At 43.0% G+C, this 25,114-nt stretch overlaps 1 pseudogene; it reads right to left on the bottom strand.

The window, feature by feature from the left end:
• Positions 1 to 1,042: 1,042 nt before the first annotated feature.
• Positions 1,043 to 20,802, bottom strand: LOC136306582 (malignant T-cell-amplified sequence 1-like; annotated as a pseudogene).
• Between the last annotated feature and the right edge of the window lie 4,312 nt (positions 20,803 to 25,114).

The following is a 25,114-nucleotide window of genomic DNA, read 5'->3' as shown; positions in this document are numbered from 1 at the left end:
CTGTGAAAAAAAAATTCTTACCTTTTGCAATGGCATGAATGGACCTTGGAATTATTATGCTAAGTGAAATAAGCCAGGCACAGAAAGACAAATATCATATTGTCTCACTTACATGTGGAATCTAATGAATGAAGTGAACTGAGGAATGGAATAGAGGCAGAGGTGGGGTCACAGAAAGCAGAGGGACAGCTGTCAGAGGGAAGGGAGATGAGGGAATGGGATCAGAGAAGGTGAAGAGATTAGTGAAATTATATATACATAACAGAGTTATAGATAACAGGATAGCAAATTCCAGATGGAAGGAGGGAGGGAGTTAGGGAGGAGGACAAAGGGGGTATAATGGGGGACATGGGGCTGGGGATGAGGGTGTTATATTGAGTGGGACACTTGAATCTATGTTAACACAATAAATTAAAGTTAATAAAAAATTTTAAAGAAAGCAAGCAGCACAGCAGGCTGGAGTGACAGGAGAGCAGAGCGACAGAACATGAACAGGCTGGTCTTGAACATGTGTGAGATAACCGCCCTAAGGAGTTCCCAAGATTGCAGGAGACCATTGCAGCCACGACCCAGCAAAGAAGAAAAAAAAATATGCTAAAAACTTAAACACAGGATATTCAACGTGGGGACCTGGTATTAAAATTGTGGCAGCATCTGGAAAGCCAACCAGGGAATGATGAAGACAGTGTTTTTCTTTTCTTTTGTTTTTAAGAGAGTAGTTTTCTTTTTCTTTTTCTTTAAGATTTTATTTATTGATTTTAGAGATGAGAGAAGGAGAGAGAGAGAGAGAGAGGCAGGTTCGGGGGAGAAGTGGGAAGCATGAATTTGTTGCTTCTCATAGGTGCCTTGACAGGTCAAGCCTGGGGTTTTGAACCATCAACCTCAGCATTCCAGTAGAGGCTTTTATCCTCTATGCTACAATAGATCCGGCAAGACAGTGTTCTTATCAGTAGTCCATGAACGAGACGACCAGAAATTTTGTGTACACCGAGAATGAGTTAACCTTTCTGTTGTTGTATGAAGATTATAAACCAAAATGATCTTAGTCAAATTCACTTATGCTCAGGGTGATTTCTACAGGTGGTCCCCAGAATGATTCTATTTTCACCTGTCCCCAAGTGTAAAAAGGTTGAAAATTACATGCTTAAAAATCAAAGAAAAGGCCTATAACCTTTTGACCAGTGCAATATAAACAAAGTTACATCCTGAGACTTCTGAGCAAAGGCATTAAGAAGGTCTAAGTAACTATCATCTGGAAAAACCTACTTTGGACTAAACTAAGAGGACTCTTCAACCAAGGAACACTGAAGAAGCCACACAGAGACTGGTAGGAAAAGCGGAAACGGGGAAACGCGGAGAGGTCTGCCCATCTCCCAGGAGTGAACGACAGCAGGGAGAGACTCGCGTGGCGGGAAGTGAGTTTAGCAGAGGGGAAAGGGTCCTGAGCCCCAGGAACAAAGCCCCAGCCTGTAGCCCCAGAGCCCAGAAGAGGCATAAAAACAGTATTTAGCTGGAAACAAGTCAGGATACTGTTTTTGAGTAAGAGTCTGATTTCTCAGACCCAGGATCCCTCTTAAAGGGACCGCGCAGAACATCTCTCACATAACCACCCACCCGGGGCTCCTGGGGACAGGGAGAGAGAGGAGAGGACCAGAGTAACAGGAAGAGAGTGTAATCTAGAAGGCACAGGGAGAAGCATTTTGGGAGATAGCCACCCTAACCCCTGGTGTTGGGCAGATAAAATGTATTATGCTCACTTTGTTAAAGATTATGCTGCCCATGAGTAGGCCATCACCCAGGTGATATTATTAATGTGTGTTGAGAATCCTTGTAGTCTGGGGCTTGGTTTTGGGATTAAGCCTTTCCCACCCTTTTTGATGTGGGGCGATACAATTCAATCATGCCTCAGAGAAGTGACTTTGTATTAGAGACTACCCTATTTTGTATATTGGATTAAGGGTTTGGATTTCTACACTATAAAATGGGGATGAAGCGGGAGTTTGCTCTCTTGGTTCCTGAGGTTAGCATGAGAGAGCAGAGAGAATAGAGCCAGCAGTGGGAGGAGGCCACGTGGAGAAGGCCAGGAAAAGCAGCCAAGATGGCGGAGTGCTGAGTGAGATGCCAGTTTGTACAGAGTTTGTATCTGGGATAAGGAAGGAGATGGGGAACTGAAGAGAATAAGTCTGGTGAGCTAAAAACCTTTGATTCTAGGAAACTCGGATAAATCAGTAGCTTTGTGAGCACTGAATGTGACTGGGTTTTGGAGCCCAGTGTGTATTTTTACTTGCCTGCCGGGTGCAAGCTAGATTAAAGACTATGGCCCACCAGTTTTTGGCTCCATGGTTTCTTTACCGACTGTCCGAATCCAATGCGAACCTGCATGGGCCAGACGGCTGTGATAGTGGCCCTGGCCATGGCTTCTGGCCTTACACCTGGGATGAGTCACCTCCCAAAGCTGAAGTGAATATTTCCCCCCGGAAACAGCAATACCAGCAAAGGGAAGCAGGAGAGCAGCCAAACAAGCTCCCCTGCGGAATTCAGAGCAGAGTCGCATAGAAGGAGGGAGCTTTTGGGTCTACAGTAGTGAGTCTTAGGGTCCGAGCTGCAACGGCCCCACCCACGTGGCTGAGGGCGCGCCGGAGGGCGGGCGGCAGCGGGAGACAGAAGTGCGTTTCTGCTGGCAGGGGCAGAAGCCGGCTGGCCACCACTGGGCTCAGGTGTGAGCTCAATCTTGCCCGGCTAGGGAGAAGGGGGCATGCAAAAGCGGTCAAGCTCAGCTGCCAGCAGCCTGTAATCCAGCCTGTGGGGGAAAGGGGTGGGAACCATGGAAAGGGTGGAGACCAGCCCCTGAGCAAGGGCAGAGGAGCACAGCCTTGCCCTGCCTGAGCAACCCATGCTTGCGGTCTAACTTGGTAGTCAGCTCCTCCCGCGGGAGTGGAGCCAAAATCCCAGTAGAGGTGGAGTTCCGCTACTGAGCTGAGCTTGGGAACGCAGTCCTGCCTGGCGGTAGAGCCAAGTCTAGCAGCCGTTCCTCGAGTGGGCTCCTCCTGCAATGGCAGGGCGAAAGCCCGGAAACAGGAGGAGACTTGCAGCTGAGCTAAGGTGCTCGCCAGTGCCCTCAGGACCGAGCATAATGTCACACACGGGGGCGGGGCAAAGGCCAAGGCCACCAATGCTTGTGCACCTGAGCACGTGACCACAGCCACTCCCGTGAAGAGAAAATGCAGAGACAGAGAAATACAACACAAATAAACCAAGAGAAATCCCCAGAAAAGGACCTAAGTGAATCAGATATAACCAAATTACCAGATGCAGAGTTTAAAATAATGATTGTTAGGATGCTCAAAGATATCAGAACAACCATAGATGGCCATTATGAAAACCTAAATAAAGAGATAACAAATATAAAAATGACATTGAAATAATAAAAAAGAATCAGTCAGAAATGACAAATACAATATCTGAAATAAAGAATACAATGGAAGGAATTAAAAGCAGGATGGATGAAGCAGAGAATCAAATTAGTGAGTTAGAGGACACAATAAATAAAGGCATGGAAGCAGAGCAGAAAAAAGAAAAGATACTCAAAAAGTCTGAGAAAACTCAAGAGAGCTCTATGACAACATGAAGAGAAATAACATCTGCATCATAGGGGTTCCTGAAGAAGAGAAAGAACAAGGGATAGAGACATTGTTCAAACATATTATAGCAGAAAACTTCCCCCAATTAAGGCAGGAAAACATTACACATGTTCAGGAATCACAGAGAACTCCATTAAGGAGAAACTCAAAGAAACCAACACCAAGACACATCATAATTAAAATACCAAAGCTAAATGATAAAGAGAAAATATTAAAAGCTGCTAGAGAAAAAAAGACTATCACCTACAAAGGAGCCCCCATAAGGATGACTTCTGACTTCTCAACAGAAACACTTGAGGCCAGAAGGGAATGGCAAGAAATATTCAAAGTAATGCAGAACAAGAACCTACAACCAAGACTACTTTATCCAGCAAGGCAATCATTTAAAATTGAAGGAGAAATAAAAAGCTTTACAGACAAAAAAACAACAACAAGGAATTCACTGCAATGAAACCAAGGCTGCAAGAAATGCTAAGGGACCTGTTGTAAGCAGATCAAAGGAAAAAAAGAATACAGCAAAAGAGGAATACAGTTTCAAAGAAAAAAAAAAGGCAATAAACAATTACATATCAGTAATAACCATAAATGTTAATGGATTAAATGATCTGATCAAGAGACATAGGGTAGCTGCGTAGATAAGAAAACAGGACTCATACATATGCTGTCTACAAGAGACACATCTTAAGTCAAAAGATGCACACGGACTGAAGATAAAAGGATGGAAAAATATATTTCACGCAAATGGAAATGAAAAAAAAGCTGGGGTAGCAATACTTATATCAGACAAAATGGACTTTAAAAGAAAGACCATAGTTAGCGATAAAGAAGGTCACTACATAATGATAAAGGGAGCAATCCAAAAGAAAGATATAACCATTAAAAATATATGCACCTAATATAGAAGCACCTAAATATATAAAGACTTTGATGGACTTAAAGGGCGAGATCAACAGTAATACTATAATAGTAGGGGATTTCAATACCCCATTAACATCATTAGATAGATCCTCAAGAAAGAAAATCAACAAAGAAACAGCAGACTTAAAGGACATATTAGATCAACTCGATTTAATAGATATCTTCAGAACCTTTCACCCTAAAGCAGCAGAATATACATTCTTTTCAAGCGCTCATGGTACATTCTCTAGAATACACCACATGTTAGGGCACAAAAGCGGTCTCAACAAATTTAAGAAGATTGAAATCATATCGAGCACTTTCTCTGATCACAATGGCATTAAACTAGAAATCAACCACAATGGAAAAATTGAAAAACATTCAAACACTTGGAAACTAAATAGCACGTTATTAAATAACGAATGGGTTAACATTGAGATCAAAGAAGAAATTTAAAAATTCCTAGAAACAAACGATAATGAGCATACATCAACTCAAAATTTATGGGACACAGCATTAGAGGCATACCTCAAGAAGCTAGAAAAGGCTCAAATAAACAACTTTACCCTGCATCTAAAAGAACTAGAAAAAGAACAGCAAGTAAAGCCCAGAGCTAGTAGAAGGAAGGAAATAATAAAGATCAGAGCAGAAATAAATGACACAGAGGCTAAAGAAACAATACAGAGGATCAATGAAACCAGGATCTGGTTCTTTGAAAAGGTAAACAAGATCGATGAAACTTTAACGAGACTCACCAAGAAAAAAAGAGAGAGGACTCAAATAAATAAAATTAGAAACAAGAGTGGAGAAATAACAACTGACACAACAGAAATACAAAATATTGTAAGAAAATACTATGAAGAACTGTACACCAAAAAACTAGACAACCTATATGAAATGGACAAATTCCTTGAATCATATAATCTTCCAAAAATCAATCTGGAAGAATCAGAAAACCTAAACAGACCAATTACAACAAATGAAATTGAAACAGCTATCAAAAAACTCCCAAAAAAGAAAAGTCCTGGGCCTGATGGCTTCACAAGTGAATTCTACCAAATATTTAAAGAAGAACTAACTCCTATCCTTCTCAAGCTATTTCAAAAAATTCAAGAGGAAGGAAGACTTTCAAACTCCTTTTTTGAGGCGAGCATAATTCTGATTCCAAAACCAGGCAAAGACAACACAAAAAAAGAAAATTATAGGCCAATATCCCTGATGAACTTAGATGCAAAAATCCTCAACAAAATATTAGCAAACCAGATCCAGCAATATATGAAAAAATCATACACCATGATCAAGTGGGATTTATTCTTGGGAGGCAAGGCTGGTACAATATTCGCAAATCAATCAATGTGATTCATCACATAAACAAAAGAAAGGAGAAAAAACCACATGATAATTTCAATAGATGCAGAAAAAGGATTTGATAAAGTTCAGCACCCACTCATGATCAAAACTCTCAGCAAAGTGGGAATACAGGGAACATACCTCAACCTGATAAAAGCATGTTGACATCTGTGACAAACCCATTGCCAACATCATACTCAATGGGCAAAAATTAAAAGCAATCCCCTTAAGATCAGGAACAAGGCAGAGGTACTCCCTTTCACCACTCTTATTCAACATAGTTCTGGAAGTCCTAGCCACAGCAATCAGACAAGAAAAAGAAATAAAAGGCATCCGAATTGGAAAAGAAGAAATAAAACTATCATTATTTGCAGATGATATGATATTGTATATAGAAAATCCTAAAGTCTCAGTCAAAAAACTACTAGACCTGATAAATGAATTCGGCAAGGTGGCAGGATATAAAATCAATACTCAGAAATCAGAGGCATTTTTATACACTAATAATGAACTGTCAGAAAGAGAAATCAAGGAATCAATCCCCTTTACCATTGTAACCAAAAAAATAAAGTACCTAGGAATAAATCTAACCCAGGAGATTAAAGACTTGTACTCAGAAAATTATAAAACATTGATAAAAGAAATCAGGGAAGATACGAACAAGTGGAGGCATATACCGTGCTCATGGTTAAAAAGAATAAACATCATTAAAATGTCTATATTACCCAAAGTAATTTATAAATTCAATGCAATACTGATTAAAATACCGATGACTTACTTCAAAGATTTAGAACACATATTCCAAAAATTTATATGGAACCAAAAGAGAACATGAATAGCCTCAGCAATCTTGAAAAGGAAGAATAAAGCGGGAGGTATCACACTTCCGGATATCAAGTTATATTATAAGGCCATTGTACTCAAAACAGCATGGTACTGGCATAAGAACAGGCACATAGATCAATGGAACAGAATGGAGAACCCAGAAATAAATCCACAGCTCTATGGACAACTGAAATTTGACAAAGGAGGTAAGGAAATACAATGGAGTAAAGACAGCCTCTTCAACAAATGGTGTTGGGAAAATTGGACAGCTACCTGCAAAAAAATGAAACTAGACCACCAACTTACACCACTCACAAAAATAAACTCAAAATGGATAAAAGACTTAAATGTAAGCCGTGAAACCATAAGCATCTTAGAAGAAAACATAGGCAGTAAGCTCTCCGACATCTCTCACAGCAATATATTTGCTGATTTGTCCCCACAGGCAACTGAAATAAAAGACAGAATAAACAAATGGGACTTTATCAAACTAAAAAGCTTCTGCACAGCTAAAGACAATAAGAACAGAATAAAAAGACAAACTACACAATGGGAGAATATATTTGACATTGCGTCTGATAAGGGGTTAATAACCAAAATTTATAAAGAACTTGTAAAACTTAATACCACCAGGAAGACAAACAATCCAATCCAAAAATGGGCAAAAGAAATGAATAGACACTTCTCAAAAGAGGACACACAGATGGCCAATAGGCATATGAAAAAATGTTCAACATCACTAATGATTAGAGAAATGGAAATTACAACCACAATGAGATATCACCTCACACCAGTCAGAATGGCGCTCATCAATAAAACAATACAGAATAAGTGCTGGCGAGGATGTGGAGAAAAGGGAACCCTCCTGCACTGCTGGTGGGAATGCAGACTGATGCAGCCACCCTGGAAAACAGTATGGAGATTCCTCAAGAAATTAAAAATCAAACTGCCTTTTGACCCAGCTATACCACTGTTAGGAATATACCCCGAGAACACCATAGCACTGTTTGAAAAGAAGAAATGCACCCCCATGTTTATGGCAGCATTGTTCACAATAGCAAAGATCTGGAAACAGCCCAAGTGTCCATCAGAGGACGAGTGGATTAAAAAGCTTTGGTAAATATATGCTATAGTATACTACTCAGCCATAAGAAATGATGACAGGATCTTTTACAACAACATGGATGGGCCTTGATAACATTATACTGAGCGAAAGAAGTAAATCAGAAAAAACTAAGAACTATATGATTCCATACATAGGTGGGACATAAAGATGAGACTCAGAAACATGGACAACAGTGTTGGGGTTACAGGGTGGGGGGAGGAGAGGGAGGGGTTTGGGGGAGGGGAGGGGCACAAAGAGCATGTTCAGCAGTTGCCATATTCCCCCTTTAATCTATAGACAGACAGCAAATATTTACTTATGGTGTTTCCACTATAAAGACTGCTGTCTTAGGGACAAATGCTGATGAACTATTTCAGCTGTTCCTTCTTCTTCAAAGACTTATATGTCAACATAGAGCTCCATGTTTCATAGGACATACTCAAGCTCACTCCATGCTCCCTGGAGCTTTAACACAAGGGAATTCTCCCCTTTTTTTTCTTTTTTCCTATTTACTTTTTTTTGTTGTTGTTGTAATTTTTTTTATTTATTTATTTTTTGTATTTTTCTGAGGATGGAAATGGGGAGGCAGTCAGGCAGACTCCTGCATGCGCCTGACTGGGATCCACCTGGCATGCCTACCAGGGGGGGATGCTATGCCCATCTGGGGTGTAGCTCTGTTACAACCAGAGTCATTCTAGCAACTGGGGCAGAGGCCATGGGGCCATCCTTAGTGCCCGGGGTGACTTTGCTGTGGTGGAGCCTTGGCTGTGGGAGGGGAAGTGAAAGAAGGAGAGAAGGGAGGGGAGGGAGTGGGGGAGGGGTGGAGAGGTAGATGGGCGTTTTTCCTGTGTGCTCTGGCCAGGAATCGAACCCGGGAATACTGCACACCAGGCCAATGACTCCTACAGGTCTACCATATCATGCTTTTTACTTAAAAAAAAAATTTACATTTCTTTTGAAGGCTGATGAACAGGAGATACCAAATCTTTTTCGCCTGCAAACTACTACCTTCTTTATTAGATCCAGCTAATAACACTGTTTTGTCTTTTTCCAAATAGCTCCAGATATATGGAAAAGATTTATATAGGCAGATGGGGATCCTCAAACCCCTCAGAGAGATCTGAGCATGGCTTTTAAGATACCTAGAGGCAGAAAAAGCTCAATAGAGATCAGAGGAACTACCAGCTTTTAGGATACACCCTTAAAGACTCCAACGCCCCAAAGGGGTCTCATAGGATGCCATCTGGGTCCTGCTTCAATAGTGGAAAAAAAGGTCATTGAGCTAAAGCCTGCCAGGCTTACATGCCTCTGCTGTGAGGAAACAGGGACACTGGAAGGTAGGCTTCCCCCTTGCTCCTCTAAGGGAAGGTTCAGTCTCTTCCAGCCCTGCTCCAGCCACCTATGACCTAACGTTGCCCAGAAAGCTGGGGTTTGCTACTGAAGGCTGAAGGTGCCCAGGGCCATCGGCCTCATCTATGACACTTCTTCTTCCAAGAAGCACGTAAACTGATCTCATTTGCACAAGGGCCACTTAACTATGTTTTGCCTGAATAGTCAGGTTTTTTATTCTTCCCTCAAAGATCTCTGTTGTGGGTGTTGATAGTCCTATTTTCTGCTGTTTTGCTTAGTATATAGTGTTTCCTTTATTTCTCCTACCTCAAAGCCCCACTCATATTTCAGGCTGGGACCTACTCCTAATTTAGAGCTCTCCTTCCCCCTTTTGCCAACTTGTATTATGAATTTACCTTTGCCACCCAGCTTAGCGTATCCCAAGGTTATCTTTACCATGCCACAGTCGCAGAGCTCCAGGGAAAAGCAACCTGGTCTCAACTCTCCAGGCAGAGAAGAATAGAAGCTCCATATCCACGCATGCTGAAAATGGCTTTTCCAGTCTACCTAAATCATTACCAGCTAGAAGCAGCTGTCATTGGGACTTGGACATGAGCTACAAAGTATAGAATGGTGACAACAATTCCAGTGCCATGTGGACTTTTCCTGTGTGGACTTTTCCTGGACTCCTGCTCCCTGTGATAGCTCCTAACAGACTGAACTGTGGTTGGGTTGCATTTCTCAGGGATTTGGCATGGTGATGGGGCCAACGTGGACTTGGTGAACATGTTAAGGACACTACTCTTTTATGGATTCTTGCTGTATTGGCCAAGAGTTTACTTAAAGGCTTTTAATCACTGTAAAAAAAAAATAGAAGACTGGATAAAGAAGATGGGGCACATATACACCATGGTATACTATTCAGCTAGAAGAAATGATGACATCGGATCACTTACAGCAGAATGGTGGAATCTTGATAACATTATGCGGAGTGAAATAAGCGAATCAGAAAAAAAAAACCAAGAACTGCAGGATTCCATACATTGGTGGGACATAAAAGTGAGACTAAGAGACATGGACAGGAGTGTGGTGGTTACGGGGGGTGGGGGGAGGGAAGGAGGGAGAGGGGGAAGGGGAGGGGGAGGGGTACAAAAAAATACTGGATAGAGGGTGACGGAGGATGATCTCTCTTTTGGTGATGGGTATTCAGCAGAACTGAATGAAAAGATAACCTGGAAATTTTTTCTTTGAATATATGTACCCTGATTTATTGATGTCACTCCATTAAAATAAAAATTTATTTATAAAAAAAACAAAAAATAACAAACAAAAACAAAAAAAAACAAAAAAAAGCCTGATCTGGGGTGGAACGGTAGATAAACTGTCAACCTGGAAAGCTGAGGTCTCCAGTTCGAAATCCTAGGCTTCCCTGGTCAAGGACCATAGAGGATTTTGATGCTTCCTGCTTCTTGCCCCTTCTCTCTCTCTCTCTCTCTCTCTCTCTCTATCTCTCTCTCTCTCCTCTACCAAAAAAGAATAAATTAAAAAATCTTAGAAAAAACAAAAAGAAAGAACAGTTACAAAGTTAAAGCTAGTGGAGGTCCCCTGGCAGGGGATGCAGGCACACTGCACCCACTGGGTGGGAGACAAAACAACTCAAACGATGGAAGCTGTTGTTGCATTCCTCAGAAAAGGAGGGGAAAACACCCCCCCCCTCCATTTCTAGTCTCTCCTCAGTGCCTCCCAATACTAAATAAAACCCAGCTGAAAACCAGCAAACAGGGAAGCCAGGACACAGCCAGCAGTGGGCAGCCCTCCCCCCTACTGCTGCAAAGAAAGGTTAAAAATGGGCTGAGGGCACAGTCTCCTAAATAGGGTATTGATAAAATACAGCCTTCTTTTGTACTCTATGCAGATGGGGTTTCATAAATGTAAGGTTGTGAACTGTGTGGAGTAACTGAATATGTTAAAACTTGCTCCTGGGAAAGTGCTACCATTCTTTAACATTCACAAGAGTGAGGTCACTTTTTCTGAAGTTGGGATTAGCATAGGTAGGGCTCTATAATCTGACGTCTTAACTGATTCAGTTCAGCAAGTATTTACTGAATTTCTCTTCCACGTAGAACACTGTTCATAGTTTTATTTTAATGTCATGCACTAGGAACAACTCTGAGTTCTAAAATTTGCTTTTGCAGGGCTGTATCCCAAAATCTTTTCATGATACTAAAATGGTAGGAACTTCCTTTGAAACAAGAACATCAGTAATTATTGCTGGATCTTGATGCCCCCAGTCCCAGGGGTGAATTTTTCCCAAACCCAGCCTAGGAGTCCAAGGATTATGCTCTGGCTTACTCCACGGCAAACATCAGGGATGTGAGTGCCAATGAGTCTGCATCTGTGGGTTACAACACATATGACCAGGGGAGCCCAACAGAAGGAATATCTGGCTTTAATAATGTCCAAGGAGGAGAAACCAAGCAGAGCATGACAGTCTTGTTGAGTTTAGCAGATTGAAATCTAGCACAAGAAGGCTGCAGGGGATGGATATTGCATAACAGGTACCAGAGAACAGGAGCTAGAGAGCAAGAGTCCCAGAAATGTACATAGGAGTCCCCTTGACTGCACGATGAAATACTGAAATGTGAAACTACACAAAGCTACAAAAATAGGATAAGGGAGCTATTAGCTGAATCGTTACCAGAGGTGACACAGAACCAGGACACGTTTGAATTATAACCAGCCAGAGGCAAGAATCTTTGTTGAACACCCATGGAACTTAAGTACAGACCCTAGGAGATTAATATTTTAAATTCCAGAGGAATCACAGAAAACAATTGAAGTAGCTAATAAGACAGTGATAAAGCTAAACACACAATTGATACATGTTAGATTCAGGGAGTACTGATATTCCAGGGCTGCCAAGAGTGTAACTATTGAAGGAACAGGGAGTGCTGATATGATCCTGTGAGGCTGGGAACAAAGAAGGTCAGAGACCCTTATCAGAAGTTTATGTTTGAAATTCACAGCTAAGCTAAAACCCGGCCCCTGTTGCTATGCCGGCCTCTGTTGCTATGCTGCCTGAGACCTCCCTAGCCAATAGTTAAACTGCCACATCTGCTTCTGTATTATGCTTGCTCACTGAGGATATGTAAGGACCTGGCTGTAAGCCCCAGGCACGGCTTCCATTTGCAGATCCTCGTGAGCACGGTGTCTCTGGACATCTTGGGAGTTCGCCCCTGCGCAGGTTAAACTGGCCAATAAAGTAACATCTAAACTCCTGAAAGTCTCGACGTTTGTTCTCATACCCGGTGGATGCAACAATACACTGTTAATAAAAAAAGCAGGAAGTAAAAGAACAAAGAATAGATGAGACAAATATAAAAATTAAAAAATGGTGCATTTTTTAAGAAATTATCACATTGGTTCTAAAATTTATATCAACAAGCAAAGGAGTTGAAATAGTAAAAACAATTTTGATAAATAACCAACTTGGAGGATTCAAACTACCTTATTTCAAGATTAACTGTAAAGGTATAGTAATTAAGACAGTGTGATACAGTGAAAAGATAGACATACAGACCAATAGAGTAGAACAGATGCCAGGAACAGATGGACACATGTACAGTCAATAGACTTCCTATAAAGGTGCCAAGAAAAATAGTTTTTTCAATAAATGTTGCCTACACATGTGTAAATCTTTTCCTCAAGAGTAGAAGCATCTGAACTAGTGTCTTAGCCTTCCGTCCTCACCCTCATCCAATCTACAGCCACACAGCAGTCAGACTACTCTTCCCACACAAGGATTTCCCCTTTTAGTTCTGCACTGAATTTGCACTGTCCTCAAGAGAAAGCCCAGTCTTCTTAGAATGCAGCCTCTTTACAAACCACTTCTTGAGCCTCATTCCTCGGCCTTCCTTCCCTTGTGCTCTATATTGATTCTAACCGTATTGAACTACTTAGAGTTTTCTGTATAAAATAGGCTCCATCAAATGCCTAGGAAGTTCTTCTGCCTGGCTTATGAATATTCACCTTTCCTTCAGTATAATACTGTGGTATCACCTTCTTTAGGAAGCTCCCTAAGACAGTCCATGTCTAAGTATGGACCCCTCTGATGTGTCCCCTTAGCTAACATGCCTACCCAAAACGTCAGTACTTGTCATATTTTATTGTAATTGCCTATTTCCTTGTTTGTTTCTCTGTTCTTTGTGATGATAAGTGCTACATCTTGCTAACTGTGATGTCCCCAGCCACTGGCACAGTTCCTGATATGTAGTAGGCTCAACAACTATGCAGAAAAATTGGTCATCCTGTTATCACCTGCCCTTTGTACTTCACAAGTAAACAGGTGTCTCCAAAACACTTTGCTCCCCTGAGGGATATGAAGGGCTGGACATGTTCCTTGGTAAACCATTGAATTACCCTTGTTCCACCTGTGATTCATTCTCAGAATTCCTATCAGCACATTCTGGGTCCACAGCCATATAGTCCCCCAATCTGTCATCATCCTCACTTAGGGCAGGCTAAGAAGAATTTGTTTCAGCCACAGGATGTCAGTTGGGCATAAGAAAAGTGGTCCTGGCCAAAGGAATGTAAAGAGATGCTCAGTGTCCTCCCTTGCAGGGTCAGTGAGTTCGCCCCATGCTTCACTGTAGAATGCTAAGGGAGGAGTCCTGTCTAGAGAAATGAAGACATTAAGTAACTCAAATGTCCTGGGGAAATATCTCACTGAATAGAAAAGCTGCATTCACTCTACCATGATCTTCATCACCAGTATTTGTGGAAACAAAGCAAAACAGGGCCCAGAACATGGACTTCTCAGCACATTTCAGTCAATACTTCCCCTAGTGTGTGGCCATGACACTACATTAGCCCAGGAATCTGACCACAGATATTAAAGAGTTTGAGGACACCTGGTGACCATTTCTGAATTGTCTTCAACTAGCTTATTTCACAGAGGAGAAAACTAAAAAGTCAGGTGTTTTACTCCAGGTTGCACAGCTAGTGGGTGGCCGAGGCCAGACTGCAGGATTCTTGTCCTCCACCTTTTGCTGCCTCAGCAATTAACAGACAGGCAGGCAAGGGTGCAGAAAGAAAGGCTCCAGGCAGGAGGTAGAGCTTTCTATCAGGCTTTCAAAAATTCAACAAATCATAAAGTGCTCAGTACTTGCCCCCCTAGGAATTTGCAATTTAAAACCAGAGAGACTATGACATAACTCAAATAAAAATTAACAAAAACCACAATTCACATAAGCAAGTTCCTTGTGAGACATATTTTGTAGAGGCAGCAGAGACCCAGTAATGGGGTTTTGTGTTAAACTAAGGATTTCTAACTCAACCCTGGCAAGATGGATGGCTGTTGAAGAGTATTAGCAGAGAAAAGCTAAGAACTGGTTTAAAATTTATGAAGGCCATACTGGCTAACGCTGACAGAGAGCAGGCCTGGAGACACAGAGACGTGCACGGCTTTGTTTGGGCAATACAAGGTATGCATGGTGAGGACCTACAGGAAAGACTCTTCAATTCTAGCTTGAATAACTAAGGGTCTATAGGATTATCAAGTTTACAGAGAACAGAGGAGAAGTTTTGTGAGGTCAGAGAACTAATCATTCCCATTTTTGACATACTGAGTGTAAAGGCCCTACAGGCCATCCAGGTAGAAATGACCCTATAGAAAGTTGGACAGGCAGGCCTGGGGCTCAGATGCACAATGTGGATTGAGTTAAAGATTAGCTGAGCCTTTGAGACACATGGATCTGCCCAAAAAGGTCATGTGGAACAAGAGGACAATGAGGAGATGGGTGAGAACCCACCACATGAAATGGGCAGAGTCCACATGTGAGACAGAAGAGAGCAGTGGGTTCTCAGATCATAGAAGAGAAGCAAGCAACCCTACTCAAGTTTGCTCCAATGGCACCTTGGCTGCAGGAGGGGAAGTGATAGAGAGAAAGGAAAGGGGGGAGGAGGGAGAAGCAAATGGGCACTTCTCCTGTGTGCCCTGACTGGGAATCAATCCCAGGACTTCCACACGCTGGGCTGACACTCTATCGCTGAGCCAACCTGCCAGGGCCTAGCAACAATCTTAAAGGCAATCCAGACAGCACTCTTGTTCAAGTCCAGCAGAGTTGGGTGACTCTCCAGAGCTTCCCCCAAAAGTAGTGGCAGAGCTAGCTACAAAGGTGACTGGTGCTTTTTGCAAAAAGGTCAGGTTATGCAGAAGAGCAATGCCACCTAGTGGTACATAAGGAGGTGGGCTCTAGAGCCAGACTGCCTAGTTCAAATCCTAGCCCTGTAACAGATACATTGTCCCCTCTGGCAGTTCCCTTCCTCTGCAGTATTTTGGACAAGCTACTCTCCTTTTCTGGGCAATACCTCATAGGATTGTTGAAACACATAAATAACGTAAGAAGAAAAAGCGCTTTGCTCATCATATCAACAGCACTGAATGAATGTTAATTTTATGTTTGCCTCTCTGAGACATTCAAGTCTAAGACTTAAACAACTACTCTACCAAATATTGGCCTGGCATGTTTAAGGAAGAATAACAAGTATAAAAGTTGTGAAAACGCAATAATGAGTGTTCTTCCTTCAGTGGCAGGCAATGGCAGCCCTCAAGAACTCTGCTAGAAGAAATGGCAGGCCTACTTGCTACCCTTGGGACTGCCATGAGGTCGCCTAAGACTGAGTTCTGGAAAGACACAAGCATCCATTTAGGGTAGCTGCAAGGTTGAGGGAAGAAGGCCAAGCACAAAGCCCACAGCTTGATGCCAGGTAGCCAGCACACCCCCATGGGGAACTATCTGATCTAAGCCAGACAGTTCGGGCCTGATGTCAGCAACCCCTGGGGCTAGAGGCACAGAAGGGAGACTGGAGGAGGCAGAGGGAGGTCTGGGGACAGAAGAACCTAATTCATAAATCAGAACAGTTCTGAACCATCAGCAGGCCAGGGTCTGTTTACCAGCTTCCAGATCGAGGAAGGATCTCTGGGCAAGAACTGGCAAGGCGCTAAGAGAGCATCAGAGCTCTGCAGGTCACAGGTTTCCCGGTGATTGAGTCCCACTCCTGGCCTGTCAAACTTGATGTCTTTTCACTGAAAAGACAACAACCATAACAGCCACTATTGTAAAAGTTGTACATCTTAGTATGCTCCCTAAAGTCATTTTTCCAAACTCTCAGTAATTGACTTAAAATGGACTTTTCATGAGTTTTTCTCCCTTTATATTTATATGTCTGAGAAGTGTTAGAATGGTAAGCTCAGTTGAAGAACAAAACACAATTCTAAACTTCTCTGTCTTCATTCATTATTCATTTATTCGATGACGACCATGAGCACTGTGTCAGGCACATGAAGAAGGCGGAGACATGGAGCACCTGCCCACAATGAGGGGACACCAGACAGGACATGTGTGTCTTCTGTATGTCTCAATTTAGGGTCCATAGAAAGACTAAGAGACAGAGAGCTATATGCAGAACGCTTGGGACAAATATTCTTGAAAAATACAGAGTAAAGATTGAGGAAGACACGATCGAGCAAGGGAGGAGCTGACCCATAAAGCAGTTGCAGCTGAGGCCTCTGATAATCCTAAGAAGAGCTCTGGATTGGCGTGGTCTTTCTGAATTTCCCCAGCAAGGGGGCTGGGCAGTTGCATACCTGCCTCAGTGGTCACTGGCAGTGAATCTCCACCACAGAGTGGGCTGCTTTCCAATACTAGGGGCACTGCCCAGTGAAGGGCACAGCTGTAAAACATCCTGCCAGCTGAGAACTTCTAGAATTTAAACAAATCATCAAATACAGTGGCCACACCCTCCTTGCTACACTTCATGAACAGCAAACATTGCATCCCAGATGAATGGGCCATACTTACCCCTGACCCTTAGAAAATCTCAATGAGGAGGACTGCCTACTAGATATACCTCCAGGAAAGTGAGAACTTGGGGATAGCCTGATCTCATGCTTCACCGTCTCTGAGAGTTTAATCACCCAGAGGAGTGTCTATTGCTTCACTAACTTTCTGACTATGACCATCACAGTCAGAAAAGCAAACAGAGCAGCTGGAGAAGGCAAATACTACCTAGCCACCTGCAGCATGAAGATGGAGGCTGCAGTGCTGCCAGGCGGTAGTTAGCGGGGCAGCAAGTTGACAGCTAATCCTGCCCCACGTGAGCCTTGTTAAGAGGCCCTCTGTTCTTCAAGCAGCACTCAGAAGCCAGATTTACCACTTAAATACATTAACTTCCCAATGGCAGCCACTAAATGCTCCCTTTCTTCCTTCAGCTGAGGAGCATTCTAAAACAGTCTCAAGTCCCAGCATACTGGTCACACACCTGAATGTATGAGGAGACGGTATGGGCTAAGCTGGGAGGAGAGGGGTGGCGGGGGCTGGAGAGAGAGGGTCCTGTTACTGCAGCATAGACACTGGTGAGTAGAGCTAAGTCCAGAGTGAGCTGTCATATGAAAGATCAGAGAGGTTAGAAGGGTTGTCAGAATTTGTCTAGTCCCTCATTTTATATTAAAAAAATAAGAAAACTAAAACCCAGAGAGGAGAGCTAACTTGCCCAATGTTATGCAAATAACTCATGATAGGATCAGATTAGAACTTAGATCTCATGATTTCCATTCCAGAATTTTGTCTACCACCCCAAAGAACATGGACGAAAGGGAGAAACGTGGGTAACAAAGCAAGTAAAAAGATGAATCTAAAATTTAAAAAGGAGAAGAAAAGGGTGAAAGATTAAACTAGGAAAGATACAGGCAAAGAACAATTATTAAAACTGGCGCAGGTTCTAAAATTCATGTGCATAAAAGGAGCACTGAAGCTAAATTCGCAGATGTTCACTTTCATATTTAAGCAAATGAATACATTACTTGTCACACTTGGACCAAAAAGGAGAAACCAAGCACCAGCCTGGAATTGCGGGCAGGGAAGGATGTTTGCTTCTGTTTGCTTCTCAGCCCACAGGGGAGGCCAGCAGGGCACAGTCAGAACCAGGTCCCAGGACAGAGGAGAGAGGCCAACCTGATAGTTCTCCTCTCATTCCTCCTCCGTGGCATTCAGTGCAACTGGCTCCCTGACTGTCCAGAAGGGTAGAACAATTTCTCTGTCAGGTAATCTCATTTTCCACACTTTAATACTAAATCTATTCCAGGTTGGCAAATGAAGCAATTACGTTCTTGATAACAGGGTCACTTAGTGCTAAAAGAAAAGTTTGATTCTGCCAGACAAGAGACTCATGTCATTACTCACACCAAGGTTCCCATATGACCACTGTCATGACCTTCATTGAAATCCTTCCTTGAGCTGACTCGTTCTTGATCTTGTTTCTCTGCAGTTGCCAGAAAGGGGGCACTAGGGATCCAGATGGGAAGGAAAGTCATTTACATGTTGGCTACTTGGAAAATTGAAACTCTGCCATGGGACTCTGGCACAGAGTGAATTGATTTCCTGTAATGTCGGGATCTTAGTACTGGGGAAATAATGTTAGGAATAGGTGAGGAATTGGAAAGGGTGAACAAGCAGAAGTTAACTGGCAGAGTAGTAAGAGGTCAGCATTCAGCAGAGATGAGTGTTCAAGGCCCTTATTCACTTGCATCGCTCATGAACCCGACTCTAGTTTTTTAGGTTGTTCCAACCTGAAGACCTGAATCCTGGGGTCTCTCCTGTCATGTTTACCCTGACTCTCGCTCCCCTTGGCCTGATGATCTGATCCTGTGTTCCTGACCCTCCTTCTTCTTTCTATCCTAGAATTACCCTGTTCCTGACCCAGTAACAGTATGTCATGTACTCAGTGCTAAGCACTGGACGTGTGCTATCTCATTTAATAAACTCTGGACCTTGGCTTCAGTAGTACGTGACCATACATCCAAGGCCTGCCTCCTCTGCACAGCTGGGGCTGGTGTACCGTCTTACCCAAGGGGTGGGTCCCAGAATCACCAAGGGAACTTAGTCAAAATATACATACCAGACCCATCAAAGACTTCTGGAATAGAATCTATTCCTAACAAGTTCCCCAGATGGTTGGAAAGATGACTCCTGATTAAGAGCTGTGTATCTGAGCTCTAAAGGGCATCCTGGCTTTGGCTGATCCCACCATACCAAAAATACACTAAACTCCTTCCTTGCTATGGAAACCCTGCTGCAGCCCCAATCTGGGCACCTGGTGTATCTAGCTTCTCCTACACATTTCATTCCAAAGTTTTTTTTAAGTGACTTGGAGTTAAGCATTGGTTCACATAATTATTCTCTTTCTTACACTGCTCAGAAACTCCTTTGGCAGAGACCACCTGAATCCCTGGAAGAACTTTTGAGCATGGCACTCCTATAATTCATTCAGCCTTCAAAATAAAAATGCTAATGACAACCAGAAATATGATTGCTCTGCCCCCAGGTTTTATGGTAATAAGGGACATGCTGTTTTCCTTCTCCTATGATTGCAACAATCATATCCACTGCAGCAGGGTAAAGCTTGGTTCCCGGAGATGTTAAGCCTGGACACAGGATATTTTAAGGTGACCAATCATCCTCCTTTAGGGAGGACAGTCCTTCTTTTGTAAGTTCCATCCTCACTTGAAAAGTATCCTTCTATATGTCCTCCTTTTTGATATTGGAAGACTAATCTGTAAATGTCCATATTCGATCAATGCAGAGTCAATCTATTTTGTGCGATGTGACGTATCTGTATTTGATATGATGATTCGCCAAGGCTAGTATACTGTGGCAAGACGCGATTATGAGATGCATGCACTCCCCACGGGAGACCTTGATAGAGTGCCCCATATACCTAGCACACAAATGGCTTTGTGTAGTTTTTACTGAAACATGACACCGCACGTACAACATTGTAGACTCACAATTATTTTTTTCTCAGTGAATATTCAATCACAGGTAAGCACAATTAATGATTTATTAATTCATTTTCTACTTAATAATTTCCAAATACATGTAATTTTATTTACAAGTATTTTCCCGAAATTTGAGTTTTAAAGTGGAAATCTAACCTTAAACCATATCTGTTGACAATGCATTTTGATGCAATAGTTGCATAAAACAGACTTTTTAAATTAGAAAATGATAAATACACCCAAATATCACTCCAAATTAGTGGTTTTGTTTGATATTTAGTTTTACTAAATGAGTACTTTCCTCTTACAATTACTATTAAAAATTAATAGGCATGTAAGCATAATTACCATACAAAATATTAAAGACATGCACTTTTCATATTATACTTTATTATTGTTGCAATGAATAAAAGGTTTCTTTTATTTACGATATTGTTTTCAATTTATTTTTGTCTTCCTTTTCATTGCAAGAAAAATGGTCACCTTAGATATTTGCTCCACCGAGTACAAATTTGATGGCTCCTTTATCAACTTGCTGACACGGCAGTATAAAAGGGTATATGTGTAGCAGTCTTAGTTGGAAAAAAGGCCCTTCTCTTTGTCTAAGAAAACAGTAACTCTCCGTTTACTCTAAAGATTTTTATATGTTCGTGACATCTCACTATTTTGACCGGATCTTTCTTAGGCATTATTTGACTTAGCCGTGGTTCAATACCTAGAAACTGCTCTATCAACTGGTTCTTAATACCTTTAATAACTGACGTTTTCAACTGGATGCAGTTGGACACATTTTCTTTCTCATCAAACTTCTTAAACATGATGCAAGGTGACCGGGGCGACAGCAGGGAAGGGCCCGGAATAAAGTAAGAATTGAATTCGCAAAGGCGGAACACAGGCTTACCGGCCGAAAGCCAACAGAGAGGGTAGGAGCTGCTGTCGCAAACTGGAAATAAACGTGCTTTACATCTCTCCATAAAAATTACTTCCGTTGCTAGGCACTCGGCGACACTTTTAAATGTGAAACATTAAAATACAATACCAAATTGTTCTGGTTAAATAACTTAAAATCAATTCAAACTTAATTATATAGATTTTTTAAAGAAAAATAAAAGTTAAGGCATACAAACTCAGTGTTTTAAGCCTGGGGTGTACCACTTCCTAAGTTTTATTAGCCTCCCTTAGTATTACTTTATTTCATGAAATCTGAATAATATAGTATATACTTCACAATGTGTATGGGGTCATTGTAAGAAATAAATAATACAGTATATAAAGAACTTAGTAGCAGGAAATAGTACATTTTTAATGTTTGGAATATTTATTTGCAAACACCCTTTGTGCAGTAACTATAAGGTTTAATTTTATACTATCTATAAAAATTTTATAGAAAATTACTGTAGCTTTTATTGAGTCAAACACCGATACCAGAATTCAATTTTATGTCTAATCTCAAGAGAATGTGTAATTGAGATACAGTGATTATGTTGCAAAGATAAAATGAAGAAACTGAGTGGGAAAATGTCTATTTTTCAAATCTGCAAAATTTAAAATGTAAGTCACACACCGGATTTTAATAGTTTCAAATGTTTCACCTCAATACAGCTTTGTCTGCATTTTGAGAAATGACCATTAGTGGGCAGAAAAATCAAATGGAAGTCTCCATCCATGGGGTTCCCAAGTTGGCAGTAATGCACTGTATATTAGAATGAATATTCTCAACGAATAGGTAACTATTGTTTCTCATACAATTATTTTTCCTTAGTTGTATATCCTAAATAAATAAGTCCTTCTCTACAGAGTCACACAGTATTTTTCAAGCTTAGGTGAAGCACATTCTAAACAGTAAAGTATTAATTTACTTTGCCCAATTTCTCTGTCTTTACATAATCAACAATAAAATAATTATTTTTAAAATGATGTGTATAAAAACATATTATCCCTACTATTTTGGCCTGCTTAAAGATATATAAGAATATTTTTCTCACATTGCTTCAATTTATGAACTATTTTTAAAAATTCAACTAATTGTTTATATATTGTAAAAATAACCTCACAACACCCAACATATTTTTATGTCTTCTACCTGCTGCTCCACTGCACAGGTAACACGGCCAAGTTTCTCCTCTACTGCAAAAATGCCTCTGCAGACTGAACATATACATGGTGGGAAGGGAGGGGTGTATGTGTGCGGGTGGCCTGTGCACCTTTGTGTGGAGGTGCCCAGAAGAAACAACCCCACATGGGAAGAGTGGGAAGGGGGTCCCAGGATTTTAGAGGCTCTCGTGCCCAAAGCAACCCCCCAGGAGGCTGTAGTCCTGGACCAGGAGGGGAGAATCCTCCCTTCCCATCGGGACAGCCACCTCCCGCCCTAGGCCAGTCTCTACGTCTCCTGGCTGCAGTTTTCTAATTGTTTCATGAGAGTTGCACATGGAATCGCATGAGCCCAGCTCAGTGCGGACTCAGCCCCTAGGTGGGGGCCGGGCACACTGGGAGGTGCATAGCCTCTCTCCACGTGGGGACTCCCAAGCAGAGCAGCCCACCCCGTGTCCATGGCAGGGCACAGACAGGGCCACAGAGTGTATGTGAGATGCCATTTCATGACATGCACACTGTACCAACAGGTCCCAGTCTGGCCAGCAGGGCTCGGCCCCAGCAGCCTGGCTCTGAGACCCATGATCCCTGGAACCACTGCACCACCTCACTCCCACTAGGTGGGCCAGAGACCTGGGGACGTGAGTCATGGACTACACCTCCACGTCACTGCGCTTATGCCCAGACTGTACCCTCAGTGCCAGCTCCATGCGTGGCTGGGTCAGTGGGTTCTGGGGGCGGCAGTGGACACTGAGTTCAGGCAGGAAGAAACTCAGGCCGCCCCTTCCCCCTCCTCTCTGCCTCCCTCCCTGATTTCTCTGGCAGGACTCCAGGTCGTGAGGTCCAGCCTGTCCCTGGCTGCTGTAATGGGACAGGAGGGATCCCTGGAGGGAGGTGGCCCTACAGGACAGCAGAGTGAGTGTTGGGGGTAATTACTGTTATTAGGGAGTCCCCCATCTCACTGAGTTCACCCCATTTTATAGATGTGCAGTGGCACCGAAGCTCAAGGTCCCTTAGCTGCAAGTGACCAAGGCCAGCTGGACTGGGGTTCTGTAGTCAGGATATGAGCTTGTCTGTCACAGGCTATGACATGACCCCAGGTCAATCTGACCCCAGAGGGTGTACTGTTAACAGAAGCCCAAGGAAATGGCCCCTGAGCCCAGCCTTGGAGGAAAGTCTATCCTGGATGAGGGCAGTGGGAGAGGCCCTGCAGGCAGGGACCTGAAGCTGACCAGGGCTTGTAGGTCTGCAGGTAAGGAAGGCTCTCGGGAGGCTGGACTGGGGGTGAGGGGTGCACACTGGGTGTGTGTGAAAGGATCAGGCCACATGGATCAGAATGCCAGACAAGGACTCAAGCATGTGGGGGTTTGACAGGAACCACAATCCAGGTAGTCTTTTCAGCATCCTAGAGCTGAAGAGAGCTGAGTGGAGCACATTATCCACCCTCCCAATGCCTGGATCTCCTAAGAGCTCCCCAGGGAGGAGGATAGGAGAGCTCCCCCAGTGTTCTCATGTGTGCAGTGGTGGGCTGTGGTAGTTGTCTGCCTCCCGGGACTAGATATGCTGCCTGCAAGGGCCTGAACTGGCTGCTCATCAAAGTACCTGTTCAGGAGCGCTCTATACCCAGAGGGGTCGAAGCAGAGGACCTCCTGGCTCATGGGGATCACTCGGATGCTCATGTCTGTGTTGCTGTTGTCCTCCGGGCTGACAGAGATGAAGCAGCACCATCCACCTGCTGGATATGAAACAACAGTGAGGAGCTGTGGTTGCAGACCTTGGGGGCATCATGCTGGGTCTGTGTGTGTCAGTCAAGGGCATAGTGGAAGCTGACCAGGAGATGATGTCAGAAGTTGAACTGTAATCGTGGTTCTGAGGAAACTAGGAGGAAGTCGAGTCCCAGAACAGTAGAGGATGGTAATGTCAGCAGCAGTCCTGGACTCTGGAGGGCACCTCATGCCAGGGTGCAACTTCTGGGCCTTCTAGCAACTGCGGCTTCTTGGCTTTTTTTTGTGGGTGCAGATTGGAGAACACAACCTGAGAAGGGAGGTGCTGTGGCAGTGCTGACAGGGAGAAGGGGAAGGCACTCACCTTTCCTTGGCCTTCAGGAAAAAGCTCATGTTGACCTTCACTTCAGAGCTGGAGGAGCCTCTGAGTGCTCACTGAACACACCAGCAGGTCCTCTCTGTGAGGGAGGACTGTGCTTGTAATGGACTTGGAGCTGCTGCTGGTCCTGGGCTCTCCTCTGGGTTCTTGTGGATGAATGGAAGGGCTGGCTGTGCAGTGTTCACACCCACTGGGTGAGTGGTTACCTCATGGTGCCTTGGGCACAGGTGGCAGTTACCCACCTTCAGTAAGACACTGGGGAAGTACTCAGAAGCCAATGATAGGTGGTGGGCCGGGCTCCATGCCCATGCAGCCTTCCTTGGCACAAGTAGGATAGTCTTTTGGATCCCAGAGGACAGAGGGCACCCAGGTCACTGAGTGGACTCAGCAAGGTCAGTTCAGCTGTGGACAAACTGGTTTCTTGTTTATGACAACATGTATATTTTCAACAGCAAGAGAATTTCAGGACAAAGGAGGAATCTAAGGTTGGCCTGGGCAGGCAGCCGAGGCAGAATATGCTCTGGTAACCCGGTCTACTCCAGTCTGCAAGGTCTTACCTGCAGGACAGCCAAGATACTGGAGGGGCTGGTGAGAAGATGCCCTTCGTGAGCCAGAAAAAAAAAAGGATAGTAAACTTGAACTTAGCAGAAGGAAGGAAAGATTTAGGATTAGAGCATTCAAGAAAAGCAATTCAAACAGAAGTTCCTTCTTAGAAAGATGTACAAAATGGACAGATATTTAGCTAGATTAATTAAAACAAAAGCAAGAAGATGCAAATTATTAAAATCAGAAATGACAGTGAGACATTATTAATGACTCTACATAAAGAAAACAAAGATTATTAAGAGAACACTAAACCCTGGCCAATTAGCTCACTTGGTTAAAGCATCATCCCAATATGTCAAGGTTGTGGGTTGGATCCTGTGTTCAGGGCAC

Source organism: Saccopteryx bilineata, chromosome 5, assembly GCF_036850765.1.
Source record: "Saccopteryx bilineata isolate mSacBil1 chromosome 5, mSacBil1_pri_phased_curated, whole genome shotgun sequence".
Classification (NCBI taxonomy): Eukaryota; Metazoa; Chordata; class Mammalia; order Chiroptera; family Emballonuridae; genus Saccopteryx; species Saccopteryx bilineata.
This window is presented reverse-complemented; position numbering and strand designations above follow the sequence as displayed.